This window comes from Nomascus leucogenys, chromosome 23 (genome assembly GCF_006542625.1).
Source record: "Nomascus leucogenys isolate Asia chromosome 23, Asia_NLE_v1, whole genome shotgun sequence".
Classification (NCBI taxonomy): Eukaryota; Metazoa; Chordata; class Mammalia; order Primates; family Hylobatidae; genus Nomascus; species Nomascus leucogenys.
The window spans coordinates 28,900,690-28,918,307 of NC_044403.1; the positions used below are offsets into that span (position 1 = coordinate 28,900,690).

General features: G+C 46.8%; 1 protein-coding gene across 1 annotated transcript in view; it reads left to right on the top strand.

Annotated features, from left to right (window-relative positions):
* The first annotated feature begins 12,623 nt into the window (after nt 1-12,623).
* Nucleotides 12,624-17,618, top strand: part of CRACR2A (calcium release activated channel regulator 2A) — a 137,050-nt gene continuing 132,055 nt past the window's right edge. The window contains exon 1 of the mRNA XM_030804541.1: nt 12,624-12,731. The gene's annotated coding sequence lies outside the window, so the exon portion shown is untranslated. The remainder of the gene's footprint in view (nt 12,732-17,618) is intronic.

A 17,618-nucleotide genomic window follows, 5' to 3' on the forward strand; every position in this document is an offset into this window, starting at 1 on the left:
ATTCCATAGTCTGTGTTATATGTGAGTCTGGTTCTAATGCTTGTCTCCTCAGGTTGTTTTTTCTTGCCTTTTAGCATGCTTTGTAATTTTCTATTGAAAGCAGACATGGTGTATTGGGTAGCAGAAACTAAGATAAAGAGGCCTTTGTGTTGAGGTTTTGTGTTAATCTGGCTACGAGCTGGGCTATGTTTAATGTTTACTATAGCTATAGGTGCCAGAGAGTTTAGTTACCTCCAGCATCTTTGCTTTTCTCCCTCTGTCCTGTTGTCATTGGGTTCCCATAAGAACCCCTTCTTTTTTTTTTTTTTGAGTTGGAGTCTCGCTCTGTCGCCCAGGCTGGAGTGCAGTGGCGGGATCTCGGCTCACTGCAAGCTCCGCCTCTCGGGTTCATGCCATTCTCCTGCCTCAGCCTCCCTAGTAGCTGGGACTACAGGCACCTGCCACCATGCCCGGCTAATTTTTTATATTTTTAGTAGAGACGGGATTTCACTGTGTTAGCCAGGATGGTCTCGATCTCCTGACCTCGTGATCCGCCCGCCTCAGCCTCCCAAAGTGCTGGGATTACAGGCACGAGCCACTGCATCTGACCAGAACCCTTTCTTAAATAGAACTTGCATTTTTCAGGTCTTTCAGATGTAATCTGTTATACTAGAGCTCTGCTGATATAATAAGGTGTGATGGTTAATAGCAAGGGTCAATTTGATTGGATTGAAGGATGAAAAGTATTGTTCCTGGGTGTGTCTGTGAGGGTGTTGCCAAAGGAGATTAACATTTAAGTCAGTGGACTAGGAGAGGCAGACCCACCCTCAATCTGGGTAGTTACCATCGAATCAGCTGCAGCGTGGCTAGGATAAAAGCAGGCAGAGGCAGGTGTAAGGAATAGACTAGTTAGTCTTCCGGCCTCCATCTTTCTCCCGTGCTGGATGCTTCCAGCCCTGGAACAGCGGACTCTAAATTCTTCAGCTTTTGGACTCTTGGACCTCCACCAGTGGTTTGCCAGGAGTTCTTGGGCCTTTGGCCACAAACTGAAGACTGCCGTGTCGGGTTCTCTACTTTCGAGGTTTTGGGATTCAGACTGGCTTCCTTGCTCCCTGGCTTCCAGATGGTCTATTGTGGGACTTCATCTTGTGATCTTGTGAGTCAATACTCCTTAATAAACTCCCTTTCATATATGCATCTATCCTATCAGCCCTGTCCCTCTAGAGAACCCTAATACATAAGGTGTTGGTGAGGTGAAATGATCTATAATTTTATGATTAAATCTCAGTCTTTTAGTAGGCTTATTTTATTTTAGTAGAACATATTTCTAATGACTGCTTTAAAAACTGTCTCCTAGACCCAGCATCCAGGGACATTCAGAGACAATTTCAATTGACTCCTTTTTTTTTTTTTTCCTAAGTGTCTGGGCTATAACCTTCAGACGTTTTTTGTTTCGTTTTGTTTTTCCCTTCCTTCAAGTGAGACAGGAAGGCTGGAAAGAGCTGAAGTTGGCTAATCGTCCTTCCCTCATGTAGATAAGGCTCTGGTAAAGCTGGTTCCCTCAGAGAGCAGGCCCTTGAAATGGAGAATGCTTTGGCATATTTTAAATGGTTACTTTTCCCCTCACCCCTACCTGAAATAGAAGGGATTTTTTTGTTGGATCTTCACTGTGAGAATCTGGTGGGGTTCCTGAAGGTAAAATCCATGAAAGTGTAGTCGGCGAAGCACACTAACACTGCATCTCCAGGAATTACTACTCAAGCAAATCCATACTCGACCCCCAGCAATCCATCAGAATTACTATGTAAGTGTTTCTGTCTGTTTACGGTTGTCGTGGCTTCTGCTTTACAAGAGCTGACCTAGGCTGTGGTTCTCTGTATTCACTTGTCTCTCTAGATTTCAGGGTGCTTCTTTGCCCTGTGATGTCAATTTTCTGATGGCTCTAAGAAAAGTTTGTTTTCCATTTGTGCAGCTTTTATCATGTAAGAATGGAAGTGATAACTTCTAAGCTCTTCACGTGTCATGGCTGAAACTGGAAGTCCTCCATCCTTTTACATTTAATTTTCTTTGTTTCTTTGAAGCTAAGCTATGTTTCTTGTTTCTTTGAAGCTAAGCTATGTTTCTCATAGACAGCATATACAAACATACAAAAATTTGGTCTTGTTCTTTTTTATCCAGTCTGAAAACCTGTTCCTTTTGAGTAGGGCATTTAGTCCATTTATATTTTGTATAATTATTGGTATGGATTTATATTTGTTATTTTTCTGTGTGTTTTCTATTTTTCTCATTTTTTTTGTTATTGTTCCTTTGCTCCTCTTTTACTTCTGTCTTTCATGTTCAGTGAGTATTTTTAGTGTAGCATTTTAATTCCTCTATTGATTTTTCTGCTGTATTTTTGAGTTATATTCTTAGGTGTTTTAGGAATTACAATGTGCATCTCAACTTCTTGCAAGCTAATTCAGAATAATACTAAATTAATTCTAAAAATATTGCTGCAATATTTATTTCTTTTCTCTACCCTCCTTTGTTCCATCATTATCATATCAATTTCTATGTGTGCTACATACCCAACAATACAGTGTTGTAAGTTTTGCTTTATACAATTTTATGTCTTTTAAAGAAGTTAAGAGAAAAAAATCAGAAAAAATATATTTATGGAGTCTTTTATATTTACCCACATATTTATAACTTCTGAACTTCTTCCTTTCTTTCTGTGGATTTGAGTATCTTATGGTGTTACTTTCTTTAAGCCTAAAGGACTTCCTTTAGTATTTATCGTGAAGTACATTTGCTAGCAAAATATTCTCTCAGTCTTTGGTTACTTGGGAATGTCTTTACTTTGCCTTCATTTGTGAAGGATAGTTTTGATGGATGTAAGTAATTTGTTGACAGATATTTTTCACCATTTCGAATATGTCATTTCACTGCCTTGTGACATCCATTGTTTTAGAATTGATTCATTCGTGTAATTTCTATTGTTGATATTGTTTATTTATTGTTGTCATACTTTCCTTAAAATTTTAAACATCGTTTCCTGTAGTTCCTTGAATATATTTCTAATAACTGCTTTAAAAACTGTCTGCTAGACCCAACATCCAGGGACATTCAGAGACAATTTCAATTGACTCCTTTTTTTTTTTTTCCTGAATATGGTCATACCTTTGTGTTGCTTTGCCTGCCTTATAATTTTTTTGTTGAAAACTGGATATTTTACATAATATATTGTAGCAACTTTGGATTTTAATTTTAATTTGAGTGTGGTTGTTGTTATTGTTTTGTATGTTTATTTAATAACTTGTCTGGAATAAATCTGTGAAGCTTGCCTCTTCTGCAGTGTACATCTATCTGTGAATGTCTCTGCTGCTGTTTTTCTTGTTTCTTATTCTTTTTTTTTTTTTGAGACAGAATCTTGCTCTGTTGCCCAGGCTGGAGTGCAGTGGTGCGATCTCGGCTCACTGCAACCTCTGCTTCCCGGGTTCAAACGACTCTCCTGCCTCAGCCTCCCGAGTAGCTGGGACTACAAGAGCACGCCATCACACCCCGCTAATTTTTTTTTTGTATTTTTAGCAGAGACAGGGTTTCACTGTGTAAGCCAGGATGGTTTCAATCTCCTGACCTCATGATCCACCCGCCTCGGCCTCCCAAAGTGCTGGGATTACAGGCGTGAGCCACCACACCCGGCCTTGTTTCTTTTTTTTTTTTTTTTTTTTGAGACTGAGTCTCGCTCTATTGCCCAGGCTGGAGTGCTGTGGCATAATTTCGGCTCACTGCAACCTCCACCTCCCGGATTCAAGCAGTTCTCCTGCCTCAGCCTCCTGAGTAACTGGGATTACAGGTGTGCACCACCACGTCCAGTTAATTTTTGTATTTTTAGTAGAGATGGGGTTTCACCATGTTGGTCAGGCTGGTCTCGAACTCCTGGCCTCGTGATCCGCTCACCTCAGCCTCCCAAAGTGCTGGGATTACAGGCGTGAGCCACTGTGCCCAGCCAGCTGGCCTTGTTTCTTATTCTTAAGCCTGGCTTCCTAGAGTTGCCCATGTGTCTGCCTAGATTAGTGCTCAGCCAAAGATTGGTCAGAGGTTATGCTCGAATATCTCAAGCCAGTAAGATTTCTACTTTCTGCTGGCAGATTTGTGAGTAAGCTGGAGAGTGCATCAAAATTTCAGGCATTTTCCCCCCAAGTCTGCCCAGGCTTCTCTTTTCCCCTGAGCCCTTGCATCTCCACTGTACATGGGGAAGACTCCATTGGCCAGGAATGTGTGGGTGGCTTAGGATGCTCCCATCTCTGCAGCATATGCACATGACCTTTGTTTAACTCATAATATGCGGAGAGTTTACTAATCCCCTCATATCTGCTTCACCTCCTGGAACTCCCTGTTAAGTACCCAGCTAGTCACTAGCCCGTTGCTTACTCTGCAATTTCAGGCCAGAAGAGCTTCTGGTCCTTTCTGATTACTTGCCTCTGAGATCATCACTTAAATAATACTGCTTAAAGTTAAGGGAACCCCCTCTGGCAGTGACAAAAAAATTGCTAGTTTGTAAGATCTGGCTTGCCCTCATTGAACTGTCAAACAACAGAACTCTGGTGGCAGGGCAGGGGTGCAGGGATCAGTACAAATCACAGATTCACGCTGATGTTGCTGTAAGTTTAGTAGTTTTCATGAACATAAGCACTTCTCAGTTTGTTGCATGCCTCTAGTCATTTTTGAGAAATGAAATGGTTGTTTTTGACAGTTTTGAGTGGGGACTATAGTTGCTTTTTGAGGAGATAGATTATCGACCTCTTCACACTCTTATGCCAGAAGTTCTTCTCGGGACGTCAGGTTTTTATGGTGTCTCTCCCCAGCTGGGAGAGGGGATGTGCAGGACAGGAGGAGCTCTGGGCTGGAAGCTTTCCAGTCTGGACTCAGGTGCACACTGGCTCTTACCCTTTGCAGATCTCAGTTCCCTCAGCTGAAAATCAGTGGGCGTTGGATAGGGTGATTTCTGCATTTCCTTCCATCCTGAAAATATTAAGTTTCTAATGGAATTCAGAATTCAGCCAATGTCTTTACATAGGAGATCTAAAAAATTAATTGATCTCACCCTTTCCATGATCTCTGGTGTCATTGTTACATAAAATTGTGTCTCCAAGGAGGTCATATATGTATTTCATCGAAGAGGCAATGGTGCTTTTGACTTCAGTAGAGAAAGAAGGATATTTTTTCCCTCCTTTCTTTCTTCCTTCCTTCCTTCTTCCTCCTCTTCTTGCTTGCTTCTTTTCTTTTCTTTTCCCTCCCCTCCCCCTCCCTCCCTCCTTTCTCTTTCTTTCTTTCTTTCTTTCTTTCTTTCTTTCTTTCTTTCTTTCTTTCTTTCTTTTTGTTTGTTTCTTTCTTTCTCTCTCTCTCCTTTTCTTTCTTTTCAGAGACAGGGTCTTGCTCTGTTGCCTAGGTTGGAGTGCAGTGGTGTTATCCTAGCTCACTACAGGTGTGTGCCACTATATTAGTCCATTCTCACATGATTATAAACAACTACCTGAGACTGGGTAATTTATAAAGAAAAGAGATTTAATTGGCTCATGGTTCCAGGAAGCATGGCTGGGGAGACCTCAGGAAATTTACAATCATGGCAGAAGGTGAAGGTGGAATAGGCACATCCTACATGGCTGGAGCATGAGGAAGAGAGCAAAAAGGGAAGTGCTATACATGTTTCATTAGTCCATTTTCATGCTGCTGATAAGACATACCTGAGACTGGGAAAAGAAAGAGGTTTAATTGGACTTACAGTTCCACATGGCTAGGGAGGCCTCAGAATCGTGGTGGGAGGTGAAAGGCACTTCTTACATGGTGTGGCAGGAGAAAATGAGAGAGAAGCAAAAGCAGAAACTCCTGATAAACCCGTCAGATCTGGTGAGGCTTACTATCATGATAATAGCACGGGAAACACTGGCCCCCATGATTCAACTACCTCCCCCTTGGTCCCTCCCATAACACATGGGAATTCTGGGAGATACAGTTCAAGTTGAGATTTGAGTGGGGACACAGCCAAACCATATCAACTTTTAAACAACCAGATCTTGTGAGAACTCACTCACTATCACGAGAACAGCAAGGGGGAAAATCCTCCCCCATGATCCAGTCACCTCCCACCAGGCTCCTCCTCCAACGTTAGGAATTACAATTCGACATGAGATTTGGGTGGGGACACAAATCCAAACCATATCAGGCACTATGCCTGGCTAATTTTTTTTTAAATTTATAATTTTTTGTAGAGATGGGTTGTCACTGTGTTGCCCAGGCTGGTCTCATTCTCTTTGCTTTGCTTTTACCTCTTCCTCTCTTTCCTCCCTCTCTCCCTCCCTCCCTTCCTTTTTCCTTTCCTGACATTGTAAGCCTGGACTATGTACCAGGCACTGTACTAGTTGCTTTTTACATGAATTATTTCATTTACTTCTCACAACAATCTCATCAGGTAGGTTCTATCCCTAACTACATTTTACAGATTAGGAAGCTGAAGAACAGAGAAACTTCCTGACATGTTCAAAGCTAAGTAGTTATTTAGTCTCTACCTCTTAATCCCCTTCTACTCTACAACACCAACTCTACACATAAATTAGACTTTTGGCATCATTGGTCATGTTTTTAAGAGAAGTGGTCCGGAGTTGAGAGGTGGGGAGGCTTCTCTGGCTGAGAAACACCAGAGATGTCTTTCTGCAGGAGGCAGCATGAGAGCTGGATCCGGCTTTACACTTTAAACAGAGATGCATAGAGGGACCTGCAGGCAGGGAAAGCAATGCTAGTATGACACCGTTGCTACAAAGCAAATGTTGGGCTCTTTACAGCTTATTTGTGGATGAGTAGTGGGACATAAGCTTAGAAGGTGATATGGTTTGGCTGTGTCCCCACTCAAATTTCATCTTGAATTGTAGCTCCCACAATTCCCATGTGTCATGGGAGGGACCTGGTGGGAGGTAATTGAATCATAAGGGCGGGTCTTCCCTGTGCTGTTCTTGTGATAGTGAATAAGTCTCATGAGATTTGATAGTTTGATAAAGGGGAGTTTCCCTGCCCAAGCTCTCTCTTGTCTGCCACCATATAAGACGTGCCTTTGCCCTCCACCATGATTGTGAGGCCTCCCCAGCCACATGGAACTGTGAGTCCACTAAACCTCTTTTCCTTTATAAATTACCCAGTCTCAGGTAAGTCTTTATCAGCAGCATGAGAAGAGACTAATACAGAAGGGTTGTTTTATCAAAACAAAGCATCTTTCTAAAAATGGTGATGTTCCCTGACCAGCTTTTGATAGTAGAGGAATTAGATTATTGGGAAGCACTCCGTAATGAAATGGCCAGGCACTTTTCTTTGTTTTCACCAGCTTGTAGGAGCTGGTTGGCTCCACCAAACACTATGCCTAGAACATTCTTGGGCTAACAGAACCCCCTGCTTCACCTTACTACATTTGCTATTTCCTTATTTATTATATTCATGGTCAAGATACTGTGGTTGGGTCTTGTGTGTATGCATGTGCACTCATGGGAAGGCAGAATTATGAGGGAAAAATATCTATACTTTCTAAGCAATTTATAAAATAGTAGATACGAAACATTAATGTCATCATTCCCAGATGATTAGATAAATGATAATTCATTGTTAGGTCTTTAAGTTATTTTTAGCTGAAGTAACAATGTGGCTTCTTTAGTGGATATCTTGAATATATCGTGGCTTTTACACAAACAGGGGATTCAGAAATTTGTGATAGCAAAAACAATATCCCACATAAGGTGGCATCAGGTACTCTGTCTCTCAGAGGCCACTTGTGGGGCAGGGGAATGGAATGAAATCCTCCATTCAGCGCCTGGAGTGGTCACTCACAAGCTTGTGGCTTATAGGTCAAGTCACCCTGAGCCATAGTTACCTCATCAGTAATACATGGGATTGGCTCTATGACTTCCAGCTGTCTCAGGTCTGTACCTCTGCGGCGCCATCTGAATGACTAAGTCTATTGTTGGCTGCTGGATGGACAGTAGAAAGTCACTGCTTATGTCTTACTTGTCCTGTTTTGTAAGGACTCCAGATTTGTAAATCCCTTAAAGGAAGTATATGATTTTCAGAAATATCTTCAGGGAGGCCCTGCATTCTAGCCTAATTTTTCAATTGCAGCTATAAGCTTGTAGCCTGAATTGGCTCCTGCAATCTCATAGATGTCTCCTTCCCAAACATGCTCACAGAGGCAAAGGATGGAAGATATGGATCCAGGGTGATTTCCCTCTGGTGTTTGCTGGCTCTGTAGAGCTGGCCAGCCCTCTGCTCCAGGCCGCTGTTTGATTTGGCCTTTGATGGCGAGGCTCTGGGAGGTGGGGCAGATGCTGCCATCCTGTATGCAGCCTGAGAGAGTCAACATAGAAAAGTCTGTTTGGTTTTTGGCCTCCACCTGTTGGAAACTCTGTAATTGTTGCCATTCATAATAAGGAAGAAGGAACAGCAGAGGGATTCCTGTATTAGAACAGTGAATGTTTTCACTGTTCCTCTAAGGGGACCAACAATAGGAACTGGGCTTAAGTTAGAGTTGAAAGCAGCAAGTGAACGAGAAAAAACAAAGAAGTTACAGATGCCGGGAGGAAGGATACCATGGAGCATCAAGGTGACTCTGGAAGAGGGTAGCACACCTCCTTGGAAGTGTCCCTGTGCCCTTCAAGCCAATTTTCTACTACCACTACCCCTGACACTGGCCCTTCCCTGCCCCACCCCAGAGGAGGCAGCAACTCACAGCACACCCATCTAAATGTTACTCACCCCACCGATCAGCCCAGACCCTCCAGCCATTACCTACTTTATTGGTCCATAGAGGAAACAGGGACCATGATCTGGGAGCTCTGCATCCACTTTCCTCCCACTGCCTTGCTCCCATCCTCACTCATCTTTACCTCCTCCCCCTGCTTCTGAGACTTACGGGCTCCTCCTAAGCCCTTGTGCTCGCCAGTCCTTCCTGCATCTTCTTAGACCAGGGCCATTGTCCCCTCCTCACTCTTCATCCTTTCTCTCTTCATCAGATTCTTAACCTCAGTCTAGAAACCTCCTCCAGTCTCCTGCTTGGTTCTTCTGTTCCTCTCTCACATTATTTGTCCCCTCTGCTGCCAGCCTCCTTGAGAGGGGTACCTCCTTACTTCTCCATTCCTCACTTCCATTTATTCCCAAATCATTGTGTTGGGGCTTCCAGCACTCATCCAGAAAAAAAAAGAAAAGAAAACAGAACACAACCGAAAATACCCTGTTCTTGGGCCAATGACCTTCAAACTGCCAATTCCAATTCCAGGCTTTGCCATATGTATTTACCTTTTGTATGTTCACTCAACTATCATGACTTAGATGCTTATTACATGTCAGACTGCAGGCCAGGAGGACACCAAAATACCTCTAATAAAACCCAAGTGCCCTTTGGATGAATAGCCCATTAGGTTTTGTCTGCCAATTGCTTTTCAGTGTGGATCACTTTGTGTGCCCTTTTCTGGAAGTTGACTGGGTCTGGGAAGGCAGAGGAAACTCGAGTCCACTGGCAGTCTGGTGATCAGGGAGTATGGGTTGGAGGACATGAGAACAGCTTAGGGCTCCAGTGACACACATTTCCTGGTGTTGACATGACCTAGCAGTGGCCTCTTAAGGTGGTAGGGTTTGCAGCTGCTGTCTGGGGCTGCAGGCCCTGGTGCTAAACCAAGGCCATCCTCCCAGCAAGGAGCACAGTGGTAAGTCACTGGTGGCTGGGCAGGCTGCACAGCTGGGGAGGGTGACCCAAGTGAGCTGAATACTGGCCGAGGTCCTGTCCTTCTTTCACAGCTACCCTGCCTCTGTCACAACCCCCATCGTACTGAACTGTAATTGTCAACTCCCTGGCTGATTCCCTGTGAAACAGAGCTCCTAGGGAAGAGCCTAGGTCCAGACCAGCTGTACAACTTGAATGGTCCAGTGTAAAATACAACTTATATGGCCCCTTGTTCAAAAATTGTTAAGAATTTCGAGAAGGTGACAGGAGAGCATTAAAGTATGTATGAAGCCCTTCTAAGTGAGTGGCCTATGTCAGGGGTCCCCAACCCCTAGGCCACGAACCGGTAATGGGGTACTGGTCCATGAACCCTATTGTGAGCTGTGCATGTGAGGGATCTAGTTTGCACACTCCTTATGAGAATCTAACTAATGCCTGATGATCTGAGGTGGAACAGTTTTATCCTGAAACCATTCCCACCCCCCACTCCCACCCCTGGTCCATGGAAAAATTGTCTTCCACGAAACAGGTTCCTGGTTCCAAAAAGGTTGGGGACCTCTGGCCTATGTGACTTCATAGGTCATATGCCCAGGAAGCCAGTCTTGCCTAGGTCTTATTCATCACCTAGAGAGTGCTCAATAAATCCTCATTGAATAAATGAGTTTGGGTTTCTCCTGCAACACTGAATCATGTAGCTGTGGGGAAAGAGAAGTGGAGATCCTCATCCTTCCCACGGTCCAGGCTAGCTCCATAGCCTGGGGCCAGTCAGTGAATATCAACTGTGCCTCAGTTTCCTACATCCATACATTGGAAGAACCATCTTTTCCCCATCGCTTTTCTGCCATGGGCCAAGAGTAAAAGAGGCACAAATGTACAAGCTGAACTTGCAGCAAGTAATGTGATGGCTCTGTGATTCTGAAGGACACCATGAGGTGTCGTGTTCTGTTAAAGAAAATGCCAGCAAATCAGAGACATCCCCATAGAAGCCAGAAGATGTGGTTAATGTTCGTACCATGAAATGTCTAGGTGTTCTGAGGTGGACAGTTGCTTTTCTTCCCTGTTAAATAGGTGGTTAGACTCAGACACAAGGGAACAGGAAGCAGAATGGTATCGGAGACAAAGATGACTGCATGGAGTTTGGTGAGAAATCATCCCCAAAGCAGCAATTTTTTGGATGAGTCTCAGCCTTTCTGAGCCTCCATTATTCCAACTGTGAAGTGATACAATTAACAATAACAAAAACTTGATAAGAGCAAATACCTTTGGCATTTTTAATGCACCTACTACTATTCTAAGCCCTTTAAAGATACACATTTATTTCGATTCGTAGAACACCCCATGATGCAGGAGCTGTTACTATCCACATTGTACTGATGGAGAAAGTTCCAGTAACTTGCCAAGGACGTAGCTGCAAGTTGGAGCATCGAGATTCAAACCCAGGGCTTTGGCCTCCAGAGTCTGTACACTAACCACTATAACACCTCTGAGACTGTAAGGGGCAAATGAGTGACAACGCATTGCTTTAGAAGTGAAAGGCGATCTAAACGTGCAAGTATTAACACTATTAAAAACAATAACAATGGCAGGTACCTCCGATGCCTCTGACTTTATCTCTCTGGTCACAGTTTTCTGCTCTGTAAAATGGGTGGGCAGGCTTTACATTGGATAATCTCTGAGGCCCCTTCCACTTCACGGATTCTGATAATGAAAGGTCCTTCTTTCCTCACATAGGGCTGAGAGAAGGGCAAGCCACCAGCTTGCAGACCTTGGGAGCTGACAAAGGGAAGCATACCCAGGACAGAGCCAGAAAAGCCAAGGCACACAGTAGGGACACACCAGAGGGCAGGCCTCAGAGCCCCTGACAGCCTTCTAAAACTCTGGTAGGCTGGAGGGAGGTTGTGGGCTAGTGGCTGGCTGAGCTGCAAGGAGAAGAAAGGACTCCACAGAGTAATTTACAACAGCTGCTCAGTAACTGCTAATGTGTTTCTCTCCACCATGGAATAGGGCTTAGTGAGTGTGAGAGGGGGATGCTACTGCATAAACCAGTACCAGAAAGATGGGCTGACCAGGAAAGAACTGGGGCACTCTGCAGGGGCAGTGTCTGGGGAAGGGTTCTCCAAAAAGGTGACATTTCAGAGGGGCCTGGAAGGATGAGTAGGATTTCAACAGGCAGAGATGAAAGGGGAGTGTGTTCCAGGCAAAAAGCAAGAACTCCCAGCAGCCATGAAGAACAGCTGGTGTTTGGCAACAGCCAGTGTGTCCAGAGCAGAAGTGTTGTGTGTGTGTGTGTGAGGGAGAGAGGGTGAGGCTGGAAAATTAGGTTGTGGCCAGAGTGGGCAGAGTGGGCCTTGCTTTGTGCACTAGGCTGAGGGGTTATCCTGTAGCCTGAACACCTTGGGAGGCCTTTGAAGATTTACGTAGTGCTTTATTAACAAATATGTATTGGGTTTTGGGTGTTTTGTTTTGTTTTGTTTTGAACGATTCATGCCCACAGTAGAATATATAGAAGAGTCAGAAAAGTATAAAGAATAAGGATCCCCTTTAGTTTCTGTTCCCAGAGATAACAGCTGGAGTGACGCCGGGCTGTTGCTGGGTTTTCGGGGGTGCACTCCCAGACACCATCTCTCCAGTGAGCCAGCAAGGGCCGGACTGATGCCCCACCTTGGGAACCTGAATCGGGGCAAGGGGCCTAGGGGGCCTAGGGAGCAGAGGGACCCAGGAAGCTCGACCAGTCAGGCAGGCTAAGTCGGCAGCGGCCCCGCCCTCGCCACCCAGGCTCCCTGGCAGTCTCAGGTCGCGCCTGCAGACCCGGACCCCACCGCTTGGCGCGCGCACGTCCCGCAGGGCGCACAGGGGGCGCCGCTTCCCGTTCAGCCCCGCTGGGGGGCTGGTCCAGCCTGCGCGGATCGGAGCGGAAAGAGTCCGGCGGAGCAGGCGGCGGGGCAGGCGGCTGCTTGACAGCTGAGAGCCGAGCGGGCGGCGCGGGCAGGTCCACGGGGAAGCCTACACGCCCAAGGTAATGTGGAGGAAGGTTGAGGGTGGGCGCCCGGGGCAGCCCGAGGGGGCGGCGCTTCCTGCCTGCTTCTCAGGCTACGAAGTGTGAGCGCGTGTGTGCAGCACATGGAATTCGCAGAGGGCCTGGACGGAGGCTGTGTGCCCTTGGGTGGGAACAGCTGGCTCCCCTGCCATCCCCAGGCCTGGCCTGGCCCTTGCTCCCCTCCCTGTCACTCGGTAACGGGACTGGAGGAGAGCCGAGAAGCACTAGGGTTTTGGTCAGGAAGGGACCTTAGGAACCCTCCAGGCTCATCCAGCCTCTTCGTTTCACAGATGAGGAAACTGAGGCTCAGAATGGTAAAGTGACTTGCCCAAGGTCTCAAGTCTAAGAACCAAAACTCCTACCTTGCAGGTCAGTGCTGCTAGGAGCCCTGGCCACGCAGGCAGCATCCACAACTGTTGCCATGCCTAGAAACAAAGAACCGAGACAGACAGTCAGAAAGACACAGCGAGAGAACCTCTCAGAGCAAAGGAAGGAGGTCAGGAAGTGGGCGGCTGCTGGGGCTTGGCTTCCGCCCTGGCCCCAGCGTGTGCTGGTCTGGCTGTGTGGCTCAGAGGCCTTGTGCTGACTCTGTCCGTGTGTGTGTGTGTGTGTGTGTGTGTGTGTGTGTGTGTGTGCGCGCACCCATGCATGCACGGGATGCAGCGAATGTACCCTGCCACGTGGGAGAGCCCTCTGAGTTCATTTATCTGTTTACACAGAGTGCTTGGGAACCTGCCCTGTTTGGCTGTGTGGAGGACACCAGGAGTCTCAAAGGAATTCGTTCTGTGTGACTCAAGAGGACAGAAAGGGCCAATCCGTGGGAGTCCCCAGGGTGGTCAGAGGGTCAGGAAGAAGAACCTAACTCATGAGGTGATGGGTTCCTTGTCTCTGGAAGAAAACAGCATGTACTGAAGAGTCTTTTTCTCAAGGATGTGGGCATAGGGATATGAAATCAGGGCAGCTTGCTCCACATGGAATCAGCATTTTTGTTGGAGGGTCCAGGGTTCATGCCCCTTTTCAGGTGAAATTAACATACACAACCTCATGGTTTAGTATTTGCCCATAAGAGCTACTTTATGCACAGTTTTTGAGTGATAAGTGAGAGGCTTCATGTAAGGCTTCCGAGGTCCTGTCACCTCTCGGTTCTATACTATAAAGCGTGTAGAGGGAGTTTGGAGGAGGGAGGTTACTTCTGGAAGGAGTGACTCGCAGAGGGCATCCTGGATGTGGCACTGAGGCCGGGCCTTGAATAGGAGGCTGGGTCTGGGCATCTTGGGGAAGGACGGCTGAGCAAAGCCATGAAGGTGGGTTGCACCTGAGGAGCAAGGAATAATGTAGTGGACAATCCGGTGAGGAGTGCTGCCTGGGAGAGATGGCAGAGGCTTGGAGTGTTACGGGTCTAGAAACTTCATTATTAAGCCTAGGGATATTTTGATGGTTTCTAAGAAGGGAAGTGATGTTCCTGGAACTGGGTTCAGAAGAACATGTCATCTGCAGCTGGGTATGGGATGTGCTGCAGTGGAGGAAGCTTTGGGAAGAGAACCTGGGAAGAAGCCCATTGCAGCGACCATGAGGGGTTGAACAGGGCTGGTGGGAATGGACAGGAAGGGGCTAAAAGGCTTGGGGGTGGGGGAAAAGTCATCTGCTATGTGCCAGGCCTGTGGTAGGAGATTTTCACGTTTAATCTCGTTTAATCCTCCTGACAACCTCATGAGGAGATTGCTATGATTGTTCCATATTGTAGAGGAGGAAACTGAGAGAGAGGTTAAGTGGTTTATCCAAGGTCATACAGAAAACAAGTGGTGGGATGGAGATTTTAACCCAGAGAACAATGAAGTAGATGCAATCTGGTAACTGAATAAATGTCAGGGACTAGAGCAGAAGAGACCAAGATGATGGCGATTTGGGTTCCAGAGTTGGAGTGGCTGGTGATGCCACTGACAGAGATGGAACCCCAGGTGTGGGGGGTGATTGGAGATGCGTCAGGCTGTGGTGAGCCTGCAGAAGGCAGGCCCCAGCACTAGGACAGTGGCTGCAGTAGCCATCCATTCTGCCTTGGGGCTCCTTGTCACAGTGGTTTGCTGAACCTGTTATGGGGAGGGAGGGTTGAATCTGCAGGCTGCCTGGGTACTGGCAATGCAGCTGAGAGAAGCTAGGCTGGGGGAGAGCTAGTGAGGGATTCCTCAGGGACTGGCTAATCAGCCACTGAGTTCACATCACTCTCTTGCTTTTCTTCTACACAAAATAGTGTCTATTCTGTTGCAATGCACAGAGGACTCAGGCACTTGCCATGATACCTTAGGTGAGAATTAGTTCAGATTTTATATTTTCCAAGGCCCTGTTTCCCTCGTATGTTTCCCCTACAGAAGAGCTAAAAGATGCAGTTGCCAAATATTGCAGAATATTGCAGAATTGAGGATCCTAAGAGCAGGTCCAGGGCCTCTTACAATGTCATAGAATCACGGTGTTCTAGAGACAAGTCTGCCCTATTTTATGGATGGAGAAACTGAGTCTTTGCGAAATCATGGTCCTTTGTCAGCTGTTAGTGGCAGAAATGGGCCCAGGCCTTTGGGCTCCAGAGGTTTTGCTTTCTCCACTGACACACAGGGAGGCCGCTGTCTTGCAGAGGAGCCTCCAGGGTTTCCTATAAAAATAGCCCTGGAAGCCAGGCGTGGTGGCTCACACCTGTAATCCCAGCACTTTGGAGGCCGAGGCAGGTGGATCACCTGAGGTCAGAAGTTCGAGACCAGCCTGGTCAACATGGCAAAACCTCATTTCTACTAAAAATACAAAAATTAACTGGCCATGGTGGCAGGCACCTGTAATCCCAGCTATTCAGGAGGCCAAGCAGGAAAATTGGTTGAACCCGGGAGGCGGAGGTTGCAGTGAGCTGAGATTGTGCCGTTGCACTCCAGCCTGAGTAACAAGAGCGATACTCCATTTCAAAAATAAAAAATAAAAAAATAGCCCTGGGGACAGTTTTATAGACAGGTCTAGCATTCAATGGACCATTTCAAACTGGTACACTTTTTGTTCCTACCAACACAACACACACACACACACACACACACACACACACACACACACAAAGAAACAGCAACAACAACAACAACAACTAAAACCGGCACATTGTTCCACTCATCCATCTATTGGTCATTTCTTTGCCTTTTCAAATTGCTTCCTTTCCTCTGAGAGAAATTTGATAAGGCACAGTTTAGTTAGAGCCATAAGGGGTTCCGTCCAGGTGCAGGGTCAGGGGGAGGTCCCAATAAAGCCAGATGGTGCCTGTGTGCACCAGCAGAATCCTAAGGCACGGACAGGGAAGCAGGAAAGCAGAGGATGGCTGTAAGGATCAAGGAAGGAGGAGAGACAAGGGGCAGAGAAAAAGGAAAAGAGGAAAAGCTGAGTTTGTGGGGCAGACACCTCAGTGGCATCAGCAGAGCCTACTTCGGGGACCTGCATTTTGGGAACCTGGCTCCCCAGTACTCAGAGGCAGCATGAAGTAGGGAGATAACCAGGTGGACATGAAGAAGCCAAAGGGAGTCACTCTTATAATACATCATCCAACCTCGGGCACTGCCGGGAGTGAAAGAGGGAATATTCATAGCAATGCTGGGACCACAAGCATAGCCAGGATGTCCCAGGCAAACTGGTCACCTTCACAACAGCAATGCACAGAAAGTGCCAGGCATGGCCCAAGGGCTGTCCATGTATTCCCTTATGGAAGCCTCACTACAACCCAATTGGCTAGGCACTGCCATCATGCCCATTTTATAGAAAAGTTAGCTAAGGGAGAGAGAGGCACAGTATCATGTCTACAGTCACACAGCCAATACACGGTGGAGGCAGGATTTGCACTCAGGCAGCTTGGCTATTTCAGAGGCTGCACTGTAAGCGTTATGCTCCATTGGCTCTCTACTCACCAACAGCATCCACACACATACCCCCTTCCCCTCACACGACTCAGCAGAGGGACCTTTGGGGGTCTATTTCCCCTCACAGCTGCTCCAACTGGTCAAGTTAGCATGACGTCATCCGGATGACATAAACAAATTTGCAGTCAGGCTGAGGCGAGGGGAGGACAACTCTCAGCCTGTACAGGTTCCACACCTTGTACACAGTGCTGAGTCCTGGCCTCAGGTCTTGGAGTTCTCAGTCATCCTTGCCTTGTAACTGCTCTGCCCTTTCCCAGGAGGCTGAGTCAGATACAGGAAGGACCTCTTGAAGTTCAATGTTAAGGACGGGTTCCTCTAGGACCTCATCTGCCTGGGGCAACTAGAGGGTGCCACCCTGTGATGACAAAGTTGTCTCCAGGGCCTCTTCCATCTTGAGGGCTATAGAATTTTCTTTTGTGACAGATTCTTCAGGAGACAAAACACACCCCCTTGTAGGTGTGTTTTGGCTCCCAGCCCCGGCTTTCTCAGAATGCCAGTGGGACACTTTCTTCCCTTGTCTGTTTGTTGACACATCCCGGATGGGGCTGGCCGAGGGAGGCATTTATAGGGCAGCAGGCTCTATGGTGGGTGGAGTCTGACTCTGGGTGATGCTCCAGGTGTTTCTAGAAGATGCAGGGAGGTAGGAGCAGGCAAGCTTCCCCTGTGATTCAGATTCCAAGGGCCTCTGTCCCCACCCCATCTGTGCTGAAGATCCCTTATTCACACAATACAGCTGCTCTGCCTGGGGGTGGAAGAATGTGAGGCTGGGCCTGAGAACTTGTGGGAAAGTGGAAACGGTGTTTTACCCAAGCAAGTTCCAGCAGTGAGGCTGGATAGGCTTAACACCCAGCCCTGTGCTTGTAGTGTACCCCGGAGCCTGTGGACCTCTGTGCCCTTTGGGCTTAGTTAGAGGAAAGGTGAGAAGGGCGAG